Source organism: Microtus pennsylvanicus, chromosome 5, assembly GCF_037038515.1.
Source record: "Microtus pennsylvanicus isolate mMicPen1 chromosome 5, mMicPen1.hap1, whole genome shotgun sequence".
Taxonomy (NCBI): Eukaryota; Metazoa; Chordata; class Mammalia; order Rodentia; family Cricetidae; genus Microtus; species Microtus pennsylvanicus.
This window is the reverse complement of record NC_134583.1, coordinates 130,493,829-130,508,305: the sequence shown is the minus strand read 5'-3', so window position 1 is coordinate 130,508,305 and position 14,477 is coordinate 130,493,829.

Below are 14,477 nucleotides of genomic sequence, written 5' to 3'. Positions count from 1 at the left end.
GGAGTGAGATTGTTTGGTTCCCAGCCGCTTAGCCCTGAAATAATCACACAGAAACTGTATTAATTAAATCACTGCTTGGCCAAGTAGCTCTAGCTTCTTATTGGCTAACTCTTACATCATAATTTAACCCATCTCTATTAATTTGTGTATCACCACGAAGTCATGGCTTACCAGCAAAATTTCAGCACGACTATCTCTTGCAGCAGATCCATGATGTCTCTCTGACTCCACCTTTCTTTCTCCCAGCATTCAGTCTAGTCCTCCCTGCCTACCTAAGTTCTGCCCTATCAATATGCCAAGGCAGTTTCTTTATTCATTAAAGGTAATCATAACATACAGAGGGGACTCCCACATCACAGCATGAGGAAAACTTCTTAGAAAATTGGAATAAATACAGTTTAAATGTTAAATGAATGTTTAAGAAGAGCAGGAAGTAAAACTTTTTATATTGTTCAATTAATCTTTGCTTTCTGCTTGTCAAATGTCCACACCATTAGCCAAGCAATGAATAAGTTGACCTTGAAACTTAAAAATGTTTATTGACAACCAATTGAATGAAGTTTGTGGGGGAAAATTAGCAGTTTTTAAATGAAAAGGAAAATATTTAGAAAGAAAACTCTATCACAAAATTGTCAACTTCTTGCTCAAGGTAAAAATCTTACAGCATGTTGGAAAATATGTTACAACTGAGTGCAGACCATCATCCAAGTCTTTGCTCTTGTGTTTATGCTGGAGGCTTTTTTATTTGATCATTGTTTTATTAATATACTTGAACCAAGGTGCAGGCTGAAGAAAGTTGCAGCACCTGTGGTATAAAGTATATGGGCTGACGAATGACTTACTTCCACCCCTGTCCAGGTATCATACATCATGAAAGTCAATTTAGCATGGTGACAATAATATATGGTTGAAGCCTGGGAAATTTTTTCAGGAAAGCAAGCACAGCCAAATTAATTCATACAAGGAGAAGAGATTTACAAGGCAGGACAGTTCTTTTCCAGTGTGAGTAGGGTTATACAATGAAGCCCAAAGTTTTAGCTTTAAGAGTATGTGATAGTTGAATTAGTTTGTCATTTAGAGGGTATATTTATCTGGTACATTAAAGATATGCAAATAAATTGTGTTATGAAGTTTGAAATTAGACATTGAAACTTCTACTTTCCTTTTGTTTTATTATTGGTGCACATGTATGTATAAATTGTAAATGGAGGTTCCTCTGTCCTTATCTGTCCTGCAGCCACTTCTACATAATCACTCAGAGGCTTGATATTATTTACAGAATGTTTGGCCTATAGTTCATGCTTATTACTAACTGACTCATATTTACGTAACCCATTTCAATTTTGTGTATTGCCACATGACTGTGGCTTTATTGGTCTGCTGACATCTTGCTTCTTGGGTGCCCGGCTTGTGGCATCTCTCTCTGACTCCACCCTTCTTCTCTCTTTACTTTCAGTTTGGCTTTTTTCCCTGGCCTTAATCTGCTTTGCTATAGAAGTTGCCAAAAAAAACTTCTTTATGTGAGGAATACATATTAACAGCATATAGAAGGATCATTCCAAAGGAATGTATAAATTAATATGTTTATAAATATGACCTGTTAAGTCCATTTGTTGTTATTTTTAGGACTGACCACTTGGTATTGCATAATAGATATGGTTATCAAACAGAGGTCCCTTATTGAAAGAATCTTGAGAAGTATGGCTTCATTTTAGTAGATTAGAGGACATACATATAAAAATATTCACATGTATGTATGGACACACATATGACACACATGTCTTGTAACTATTGGACTAATGAAAGAACAAACAGGTGTAAGGAGAGGGAATTTTGGTGGCAACAGCCAGAATTCATGTGCACAATCTCTCGTGACTCTGAAGCAGGGTTCACTGTTCAAACTGCAGGGTTTCAACACAAAGTGTCTGCCTTTCTCAGTTTATGCTTCTGTCTGCCGTGCATCAAATCATAATTTTTATCTGGATTAAGATTTTAAAGACCATCCACTTAAGTTTGCATATTATACACAGGAAGGGGAAAAAAAGAAATTCAGAGAGTTAACCATCCTATAAGGTCATTCTTTTCCAAAAAAGAGGAGAAAGTTTTAAACCAGGAGACAGATTTTTCTTTAATAAAAGTTTTTTTTTTTATTCTCAGCAATTTGAAGCCATGGATAGAGAGGAACAAAATAGAACATAATATAATCCACTTTTTATTCAATTTGTTTTCTTCCCCTCTTAATGATAACATGTGAAAAGGCAGCCCATAGGTCTAGGGTGATGGTTCACTTGATAAGGGCATGAGGACCTTGTGCTCACAGATATGCACTAGGGAAACTAGGAATGTTGAATACACAGTGTTGTCTCTTCAAGGGAAGAGATTAATATTCTGTTTTCCACACAGAAGGCTGGGAATGGATGTAATTGATACCCTGGTGATCTGTGCTATCTCCAGGGCTAGGCCACATCTGACTCCCCCAGACTCTTATGCTTATCTCTAGTTATTCCTCCTAGACTGTTATACTAAGCTGTGTTTCTCAGTCATTAGAACCCATCCTTATAGGAGAAGCTGCATGTACATCAGAGCTTGGTAACCTCTGTGTGATCTGTATGATGGAGACCACACCAGGCCCTCTCCTAAGTTCTTGGATTATAGAACCCATTTTTATGAAAGAGATCACATGTACTTTGTAAAAGAGTTTTGATGTAGTCATGCCTTAATCTTTTCTGAACACACCAGATTGAGTCAATTGTTAACAAGACACATTTTTCCAAATTATTCTGTACTTAAGTATGCCTAAAACAAACTACTGAGTTGTGTTGAATTGATTCCCCTCTTGTGTCATACTCTGATGGCCCTGGTGTTTGCAGAGAGACACCCCCCCCCATGCTAGTAGCTTTGTTTTACTGCATTTTGGAAAGAAGTACAATGTGGCTTTGGGCTCTGAGGAACCTAATTGATTTCAGAAGTCGATACACTAGGACGGACATCCAGGACACTGCAGCAAAGTAACTATTGAAGAAGCTGCTGCTACGCTGCCTGCATAGTGTAGAAATGCGCAGCTGGACTCACTCAGCACTGGATGCGGAGAATTAGCACGGTGTTTTATTAAGTACTATCCCTGTGCAAGGCTTTTGCTAGCTCTCCTTAGGTGGCCCAAGATGTAAGAGATGGTTCCTGCTACAGGAGACATTGTGTGTAATAGATGAAGGGCCTGGTGGTCCTGATTGAGCTGCCTGCTCAGTGGTAGTAAGAGGAGACAGACACTGTGTGAGCTTGTTGTAGGATCTTTTTTGTTTTTGACTATAGTAAGGTCCCATGGATGATTGTTCCTTCACTGTATCTATCTTTTGATACTATTTAAGTTTGTGTGTGTGTAACATTTATCCAAACATTATAATTGCTTACTTTTCAAGTTTTCCAGCTGTGTTTGAAAACTGAATACATGACTTGTTGCTGGGTTTATTTTTCAGAGCAGCAACCATTTATTGAGTTCCAATTCTGCTTTACTGCATGAATTTGATAAACCAGACAACAGAGATACAACCGTAGCCTTTATCTTGAAGATGAGAAAATGAGGCAAACATTCCCAGTCACACAGCTTTTGATGACAAGAGTTGTGAATTAATCATACCGCAGAGGCCATTTTCTAGCCAGTGGACCATTTTACATGGTCTGGAGTTCAGTTAGCATCATTGATTCTAGCCCTTGTGCACAACCACTGGGGCTCTTAGTTATTCAGAAATGGACTAACATAAATGCCTTTGTGGTTCCCTGAATGTAAGACTCCATTTATTGAAACTCACGGAAAGGCTGACTCCCACTGTCACTTTGCCACTCACCCACTACCATCTCAGTGAACATCTACACAAGGAAGACTGAGTACTTATTCTCTAACCATAATATCCCGTGAGCCACCTGTACGCCAATCAGTGGGACAATAAAACATTAATCACAGTGTATGTTTTTAAACCTTAATAATGAAAAATTTTAAGTAATTTTTTTTATATTTTGGTTTTTGAGACAGTTTCTCTGTAGCTTTGGAGCCTGTCCTGGAACTAGTTCTTGCAGACCAGGCTGGCTTCAGACTCACAGAGATCCACCTGCCTCTGCCTCCCGAGTGCTTGGATTAAAGGCGTGCGCCCCCACTACCCAGCTAAGTACTTTTCTTTTGGATATTTTGGCAATGATTTCTCACAAAGGTTCCTCCACTATTTCTTATTTGTGTTTGCGCATTATAATAAAAGATACTGGTATATATATAGACATATAGATAAGCCAATGAGATGTGGTATTTAATTTTAAGATTAGAGCTATATTAAAATATATGAATAGAAAGTTATTGTGAGCAGATATTATCAAAGTTAGTAATACATTGATTTTTGTGGGTTTAAATGTATCCATTCCTTTTCTGAAACACACCTTCTGAGATAATATATGACTTTTTCCTACTGTGACAGTCCTGTTTCCCAAAGTATTTTTATAAAATCACTTTTATTGTTTGAAAATCAAGAAATTTGTGTATACTCTTCATTTTATATCCAAGGGAACTGAAGCTAAGCAAAATTAGATGATGTGAGTTATTTGGCTTGGTCCTACTTATCTTGATTGCTCTGGCCACAAGACGGTGGTTAAGACTACAGACATAATAGTCTGAAACACACAGAGACTTCACATGTAGAGATTTATGCAGCACTCATCCACATACTCACTTCTTACTTTGCCTGTGTTTTGCTTCATCTTTGATCTTCCTTGTCATGCCCAAGCTAGGAATTATGGGATGACCCTCAGAAATCGCTGATCTAAGTCACTTCTTTGGTCACAGAGTCCAATAAACAGTGAAGAATCTGTTCATATCTTTTACAAGTTAATATCAGAGCTAATGTGGGGCTATCCATCTCCTGGGGTTCTATGATAAGGTGGAATGTATTCTGGTTTAGAAGTCTAGCAGAATGGTTTTTAAAATTTGCCTCTGCTTACCTTTGACTTTGTGACCTTGTCAATCACTTAACATTTCTGAATTTCAACTTCTTCATCTATCGAAGGAGAATAAGGATGCAAGTTCCACCAGATATTTTTTTAAAACACTAGCAGCATTTTCAGAGATCTGGCCTATCTCAGAGTAAATCCTTATGAAGAATGATAGCCTCCTCTCTTCTCTGGACTGGTGCTGTGGAATATTAGTTTTAGGTGTTACATTTGATTATGCTGTGGAATGTTTGTTTATGATACAAAGATTTGCTGGGTTTTTTTATGTTATATTTGTTTAACTCTGGAGCTATGTTACTGCGCTTGTCTAAAACACCTGATTGGTCTAATTAAGAGACAAATGCCTACTAATTAGTCAAAGAGAAATAGCTGGGGCTGTCAGGCAGAAAGAATAATTGGGAGGAGAAATCTAAGATGGAAAGGAGGAGGGATAAGAAAAGAAGGAGAGGAGGACACCAGAAGCATCCATCCATTCACACATCCAGCTGTGGAGAAAGAAGCAAAGGAAGGTATGTAGAATAGAGAAAGGTAAAAGTTCAAAGGAAAAAGGTATGGTACGATAATTTAAGTTAAGAAAATCTGACCATAAATAAGCTGAGATAAGTCCAGGCATTCATAAATTCATAAGTAAGAATAAGTCTCTGTATATTTATTTGGGAGCTGGGTGTTGAGCTACCAAAGAGCAAACAGAAAAAAAATGCAAAAAAATAACCCCACGTACACACACACACACACACACACACACACACACACACACACACACACTCAAAACCCAGCACAGACTGGTTCATTAAGTTCAGAGCTGGTCTCTGAGGTCAAGTTCAGCACCAAGCGACTTGCTGCTATTTGTGTTGTCTCCTATCCTGTCACATTTGTAAAGAGATATTCTGCATATTCATGAATGCTTACAAGGCTTCAAGGTTACAGAATTTAACTTCCTAAATTTAGATCTGGATGCCAACAAAAATTCCTGCAAATATCTGGCTTATATTAGCCAGAAGCAGAAGATGGCCAAACACCTAGAGAGAATTTTCTTGTTTGTTTGTGGTCTGGGGATAGTCAGGCTATGCGCTATGTAGATCTGCTTTCATGGATTATAAGTGTCATAAATAATGTCTTTTATATAAAATATTTCGCTATTTTCATCACCATCTCTACCTTATTACAAGTGAAAGTTGTTCTACTGCCTAGCAGGTGGGCAGGCCCTAGCCCCTCTATTCCTTGCACGGCATAAAATAAAACTTTGTTTTATTTAAAACCTCTAAACAGTTGATATATTTACACATACCCCAATTCCTTCTCTGCTGTATCAACAGCCTATCTACCACAATTCGTTTATTCCTCATGAGTTAAACACTGGAACTGATGTCTAGCACATTATAATATTGCTTTGCCTCTCCTTGGAATGTAAAATTTTAAAAAGTATTTTTTACTAAACTTACTTTTTTATATGCTTCTATAGTACTTTTTAAGCATGGTAAATGTTAAAATATTTTGTTTTCAGAAATGATTATGAAAGAACAAAGAACTAAGGTATAATACTAGTTTACTGTAGCTGTTGTATCAAATTACTCGAAATTTAGTAGCCAAAAACAATCAAGATTCATTTTCTTGCATTTTTGGAAGCCAGAAGCCAAAAATGAGTACATTCAGATGAAAATTATCAGAGTTGCTTTGCCGCTAGAGGATGTGTGCCCTATGTCCTATATCCACTAGGGATATGTGTCCCTAAAGCACACATAATTTCTTGTATTCCCGGATTTACGGCCATATTATCCTCATCTCCTTGTGCTGTCATCCGTGTAAATAGCTGTAGTCCCCTCTGTCTTCCTCTTACAAGGCACACACTATGTCTAAAGCTCTCTCAGATAATCTAGGGCAGGTTCCTTCCTTGATAGCTTCTCTGCATAGTCAGCCATATGAGGTAATATTTGTAGACTCAAAGATGAATATCATTTTATGAATATTATATAAAGATTGCAAATAGTTTCAAAGACAGAAATGTAACAAATAAAGACATTTAGTTGTTTTTTAACTATATTTCTCTAGTGTAAAACTGATTCAGTACCTTGTATCAGCCATATCTATCTATATTTTGATTAACGGGCTCTAAACATTCTGAGTTCAAATCTATTGTATGCTGAATTTTTAAATTAATTATTAATATGTGTGTGTGTGTGTGTGTGTGTGTGTGTGTGTGTGTGTGTGTGTGTATGGGTGGGTATAAACATGTCACAAAATCAGAGGACCACTTGTGGAGTTCGATTCTTTGTTTCTATCATATGGACTAGATCTGGACAATAAAATTCAGGTTTCTAGGCTTGGCAGCAGGTACCTTCACCTGCTTTGCCATCACACTAGTCTGTTTATTGAGTTGTTAATATATCTACTGTCAGTTATTTTAGGCATTTGTGGAAATTCAGTGGTCATTCTTCTTATACTATTCATTGTCCCACAGATGTGAGCCTCTTCGACCTTGACTGGAGGTCAGAGAGTTTGAGCTCATTTTTGATCTTTCAAAGCTGTTGACAACAGTCATAGCTACAAACAAGAAACCCTGACCTAAGGTGTTTTTACTTAGTGTTTTGGGCATTATGATGGCCCATAGAGGTGGAGCTGCTCCACCCTGACCAAAGGTCAGAGAATTCAAGCCTATTCCTTCTCCTTCATTTTAAAATAGGAGGTTTGACATAGGGAGTGGTTGCCTAAAGGATACTTGGTCTAGGATGTATTCACTGAATATCCTTCCCAAAACATCAAATGCTTTGCTCAGAAAATAATGGATTGATGTCTCAAGCATTGAACCAAGTAACTCCTCTGGTTGTCCTTTGTCATGTTAAAGCAGTCTTTTTCCTTCTTCCCTTTTTTATTGGGGTATAAAACTGTATGAAAATTAAACACAGGCAAATGCAGTATCCAGAATTCCCTGAGTTGCCCTCCTGATACTATCCTATGTCTCTTTTTTCACATCTCTGTTCCTTCTACCTAACATTATTAATCCACACACTCCAACCTTGGAACATATGAACCCATCTTGGCTGGACTGTGACAGAATTTACTCCAAAATGTGGCTTACAGCAATTGTTTAACTTTGCAAAAGATGTGTTGTATTTGTTTAACTATGTAAAGATGTGTTGTATTTGTTTAAGTATGTAAAGATGTGTTGCCTTTATTTAATTATATAAAAATATGCTGCTGCTTTATCTTGTCTGACTAAGGCACCTGATTAGTCTAATAAGAAGCTGAATGTCCAGCAGTGAGGCAGGAGGTATAAGTGGTACTTTTGGGCATGGAGAGTAATTTGGAGGAGGAATTTAGGCTCTGGAGAGAAAGAAGAGGAGACACCAGGGAGAGAAGGGGCTAGGAACCAGATACAGAGGAAGCAGGAAAGTAGGATATACAAAATGAAAAAAAGGTAAAAAGCCCCAAGGTATAGATTAATAGAAATAGGTTAAATTAAGTTAAAAGATCAGGTGGGATAAAATGAAGCATTCATAATTAATAATAAATCTCAATGTCTTTATTTGGTAACTGATTGATGGTTCACAGAAATTTCCAAATACAGCTATTGGATATGTTCTAAAAGCCAGATCTTAAGTTTATGAGAAGAATGCTCTTTGGGCTAGAACTTCACTGGGGACAACATGTGGACACTTCATTCCACCAAAACCTGGTGTAAGATGGGGACAGAAATTTCTTCTAAACAGACATGTGAAAGGACAATAGAAGTTATTTTTGGGTAAAATCTAAGTTATTTTTACTGAATCTCAGGATATGAAGAAAAAAGTGACTAATGACAAGAATTTGATGTTCTGTTGACTCTGCTTCACCCTGTCTTTCTGACAGTGTTTGGGATTTCATAGTAAAAAGAAAGTCATTCTTCTTCTTCTGATGAATCTTTCTGGTCTACCTGGCCTTGAGCAGCCCCTGCAACATCTTGTATAATCACTGCAACCATCAGTAAATGTGCTTGATGTTTTAATGGCCTCAGGATCTATGTCTGAGGTGACTGATGACACTTCCTTGCTCACATCCTTTTGCTCATGAATTATTAGTGCAAAGGAGAAAACAAGAAAAGACCTTGGTAGAATGCCCAAGGAAACTCCAGACTGTTTTATTGTAGACTATTTGTAAATAATTACAGATATTTTCCCTTTGTTTTTTCTCTTCCAGAGGACTGACCTTATCTCAAAGATGTCTCTGAGCCAGGTGTCTGGTTTATCTTTAGCTTGACCCTTGGCATAGATTCCTGATAAAAGACTCCTGCTAGGAGCTCTGCTACAGGACCCTACTGCCAGATATAAAGCCGTGAGATAGGAGCAGGCCACTTAATGCAAATTAAGGTTTGTCCCCAGGTTCCCTAATCCTATATATTCCTTGTACTCTGGGATAAAGTTGAGTTGATTCACTGGAGTCTGTCTCTTGGATGGCTGTCTCTGTAGTATAGTGAGACCATCAGGAGACAGAAGAACAGTGGCGAGAGTAGTCCTTACTCTAGAAGCATTTACTGATACAAGCAGAGGCCTACTGGTAGTACTGAGACGAGAGAATAGTAAATTAACAGAGTTCAAATGTAGCCTGTAAACTCACATGTGAAGAAGTAGTTACAGCTGGGGAGTGGTGGTGCATGCCTTTAATTTCAGCACTTGGGGGGACAGAGGCAGACAAATCTCTGAGTTTCAGACTACCTTGTCTACATAGCAAGTTCCAGAATAGCCAGGAATACACAGAAAAATCCTCGATTGAAAAACCAAAAGAAGAAGAGGAGGAAGAGGAGGAAGAAGGACAAGGAGAAGAAGCAGAAGAAGCCAAAGAATCATTTACTTTTAAAGTCTCACTAAAATGACTGTGTGCACACAAGTTGAAACTAGAATGATGTCATTAGACATGCTAATGTGGTAAGTGGAAAGCCCAGGAGGTCAACCCTACACAAAGAACTACACACAACTAAGGAATTTAGAAAGTGGGAGAAATCATCTTCTCCAGGGAAGAGCACATCAATTGGTTATCCATTACTAATTAGCCCTGAAAATATGCATACAGGTAATATTATACAGATTGAACAAATTACATTTAAGAATAGCAATTATTAAAAATATTGCCATGAAATTGAAGGAGAACATGGATGAGCACATGAAAGGTTCTGGATGGAGCAAAGGGATGTAATTATATTACAATCTCATAAAAAGTCTTTGCTAATATTACCTTGTGTTTGTGAAGCCTAAGAGGGAACAAAAAAAATCTTTTCAAGGCAAGTCTTGTCCCAGATGCTATCTGGTTGCCAACTATCAGAAGCTCTAGGAATTGTTTCACTTTAGAAAGTCACCTCACTTGCTAGAAATATAGGGTGGCCTAAATTTGGGGACCAATTAGAGAAATTATGTAGCAGTCTTGACACACAGGTTCAACAATGTAGGTTAGGCCATATCTACTCTAGCACTCATTTTGGAGCAAGCTAAGAATTTGTGAAAGCTACATTCAGTTAGACAACCCACTCTGAACAATTCTTTTCCCAATACCTTCTCAGGGAGAGCTACGCAACAGGTATTTAAAGTCAAACTGCTCCTTACTGCCTATGTTGTAGTAAAGCAGTCACCAACAGAGTCTGATAACACTCAGACTAATCTTTCGTTGAATAGATTCAATAGTCTTACATTCTTTAAGCTGAGGAGGAACTGCCAAGTTAGAAGATTAAAGTCCTGGATGATCAGGAAAGAAAGAAAATTTGACTGATGGCTCATGGGCCATAGCAGCAGTCATAGGTATCACTGTCCACCCAGCAACTGCATTGCTTTGCTTGGTTTCTGGTGCCTACACAGTGCTTCTTGGACACAGACAGAAGGGATGCTGGTTGCACAGAACCTAGTTTATTTAAATACTATCACTCTTGGCTTGTTAAATGCTTATTGTACAAAACAGTGTGGTATCTCAAGACAGTCAATAGATAATATCTTTACCCAATATCAATAGCCTCCTAAGGGCTGCAAACTGGGGACTAAAACAAAATATCTTCCGAGTCTGTTGGGTAGGCTCTTTAACCAATTACTGCAGCTTTCTTACAGTGTTGACCATCCTCTTGTTTTGGAAATTAAAGAATCACATGATTCTGAAGGCTTTCACCCACACTCCTCTGACCACTGAAAATTAAAAATGAAACAGTTTATTTAGATACCTGTTGCAGCTGCCTGACATTTGTGCCCAAATGGGGATGAGTTGCAAATGTCCCTTCCCACTTCTACCTCAGAAAGTGGCAATTGGAATATATTTGCTGTCCTGTGTAGTAAAATGTCACAGGAGGACATGTGTATGTGTCATCCTTAGTGCTACCACAATTCAGAGCCTCAGGTCACTACCATTTATAGCATCGAATCAGGTTTTATAGGTCCCTACTTGACAGATTTAAAGCCCATCGACTCCTGGGGAAAATTTATCCAAGGGCTAAAGATGAAAGAATTCGCGTGTCTGAAAACAGGAGTGAGTGAAACATTTCTGTGCAGACTTCAGCAGGTTACAACCCGTAAATCTACCTCTGTCTGTACCTTCCATGTGTGTGAAATTATGCATGCTTCTTCTTCCTTTCTTGTCATTTTGAATTATGCACTCTGTGTTATAGATAGATCAACCTTTCTTAGGCAGCTAACTGAGCCAGGGGAAGACAGGGATATGTTTTATTTTCCTGTCAGCCTGGTTTGATTCACTATTTAGGGTGGCATATAATCAGGCATTGGATAAAAAAAACTATATTAAGTAAATGCAAACTGTATTCCATCATGACCAATGAGATATAATTGGTGCTATTGACAGCCCCATGGGACTGCAGCGCATGGAAGTTTGATTTTCCTATCAGACTGAAATCTTGGTAACATTTTTCTTTCACTTCAACTACTTGATTAGTTATCTCTATGGAAAAATAATAAATTCAAGCTTTTATATGGAGCTATGGTCCTTTTCTAAGAGAAATACCTACACTATGCACAGTAATGCAGTGATTGACACCTAATAATTGTTATGGAGTATTGATGTGTGTATTCCATGGGTCTCTGCTCCTTACTTACCCTCGGTTCTGCCAGAATAAGATACACACCTTTTTCTTTTATACCCATAAGGCTTGTAGATTTTGTAGGAAGCCTGATACCACCTGCTCACATACTGAAAGCTTATTGCAGTATCACATTTAATTTGTGAAGAAGTTTCACGTTAGATGGTATCACCAAGAATTTCAGACTGCAGAAGGCAAGCCTTACAGTGGTGACAAAACTCATTCAAGGAAGACAAATTTAAAAATGGGGGGGGGGCACTGTTCTGCTCTTTTGCAGGATTGTAGCATATAATCCTGATGGAAATATATGTAGTAGTTGAAATCATCATTCCCCTTATGGAAATAATGAGAAGCTTCAGTGAGGTCATGCGATGTCCACAATATCACAGACTATTCTACATATTGGACTCTCGAGGTATTTGTCCATTTGCAATTGACTTAATGATTGAATGCTCTGCTCAAGCAGAAACGCTGTCTTGTTTCTCTATGTGTAACACACCTCTGAGTTTGATCTCTTCAACCAGACTTCAAATATTCTATTAGCTGTAATTCTACATTATGTGCTTTGGTGTTTTCTTTTTTTTAATTCATTAGATTTTTACAAAAATACAAATCCAAGTTCCCACTCTCTACCCTCCACACACCCTCCCACCCCACCCCCATCTAATCCTCATAAAGGGTAAGGCACATTGCCTTATGGAAGGTCCAAGGCCCTCCTTACTATATATAGGCTGAGTAAGATATACATCCAAAGAGAATAGGATCCCAAAAAGCCAGTACATGCAGTAGGGATAAATTCTCTGGTGCCACTGCCAGTGACCCCTCAGTCTGCACCAGCCATGAAACTGTCAGCCACATTCAGAGGGACTAGTTTGGTCCTCTGCTTGTTCTTTCCCAGTCTGGATGGAGTTGGTGAGCTCCCATTAGCTCAGGCACACTGTCTCAGTGGGTGAACCCATTATGGTCTTTACCTCCTTGCTCATATTCTCATTCCTTCCACTCTTCAACTGGACTTTGGGAGCTCAGTCCAATGCTCCAATGTGGGTCTCTGCCTTTGCCTCCTCCATCAGTTACTCGATGAAGGCTCTATGGTGATATTTAAGATAATCATCAGTCTGACTACAGGGCACTCAAGATTGGGCCCCTTCTCCTCTGTTACCCAGAGTCCTAGATAGGGTCAACCTTTTGGATTCCTGGCAATTTCTCTAGAGCCAGGTTTCTGCTAACCCTTATAATGTCTCCCTCAATCAAGATATGTCTCTTCTTGCTCTCATCTCTGTCTTTCCTCCATCTTTATCATCTCATTCTCTCAAGTTCTTCTCTTCCCTCCCCCCTCTCCCCTTCTCTTACCCTCCACTCTCCCCTACTCCCATGCTCCCAACTCTGCCAGTCAATCCTGTCCATTTCCAATCTCCACGTGGGTCTCTCTATATTTTTCTTTGGGTTCACCTTATTAGCTTCTCTAGGATCATGAACTATAGGCTAAATGTCCTTTCTTTGACACATTCCAGATAGAAACATGTATTCCATCTGCAGAAACTCTTTTCAACTTTCAATCACATTAATAAAGAGTTATTCTATTATGTAGCATGAATAACAAAAATCTAGAGACAGATATTGAGGTTCAACCTGGAAGTCAGAAAAACAAAACACCCAGCCACTGGCTCTTACTTCTACTTCAGTCTGAAATGGCAATTGTGACTCCAGGAATCCTCAGAATGAGACTGTCTGACTCCCCATGTCTTATATTCTGCTCTAGGGATTAAAGGTTTGCACTGCCCAGTTTCTATTGCAAGCTTGTGTGGCTACTGGGATTAAAGGTGTGTGCCACCACTGCCTTTTTCTATAAGGCTGATCATTGTAGCTGTTTTAGTTTTCTGAATTTCAGGCTAGCTTTATTTATTGAAATACAAATAAAATAGTACTGCATTTCCCCTTTCATCTAAAATAAAAAAGAAGTTTATAACTAATATAAAAAATTATAAACAATAAGTACAATAACGATATAAAATATATACAGGCAATAAACACATCAGCAATGTCTAGTCCATTTTCGTTTGACAAATTCAGAGAAAATTCTTCATATCTATCCTGTCTTGGTGAGTCCAAAGTCTTGTACCTAATTTACTTTCTACCATAACTTGTTTTCTGTATCTGGTAAACAAGGAAAACTATAACTACCTAGTCTTCAACTCCGTAGAGACCCTAGAAGAAAACAATACTTATTGAATAAATAGGAAGTGACTTCCTGAAAAGGTAAGAAATGACAAAAACAGCTGGATGTCTGGACAGTCACTTAAAGTTCCTCTACAATGTTGGGGCATCTATCTTCAGCCTAGAGGCCTAGCATATCTTTTGGGTCCTTCTTGTCTAATTGGGACAGATATTGCCAACAGTTGAGGCAAGGGAATTTTCTTGCCTAGTGGTTTGCTCTTGCAACAAAGAAAGT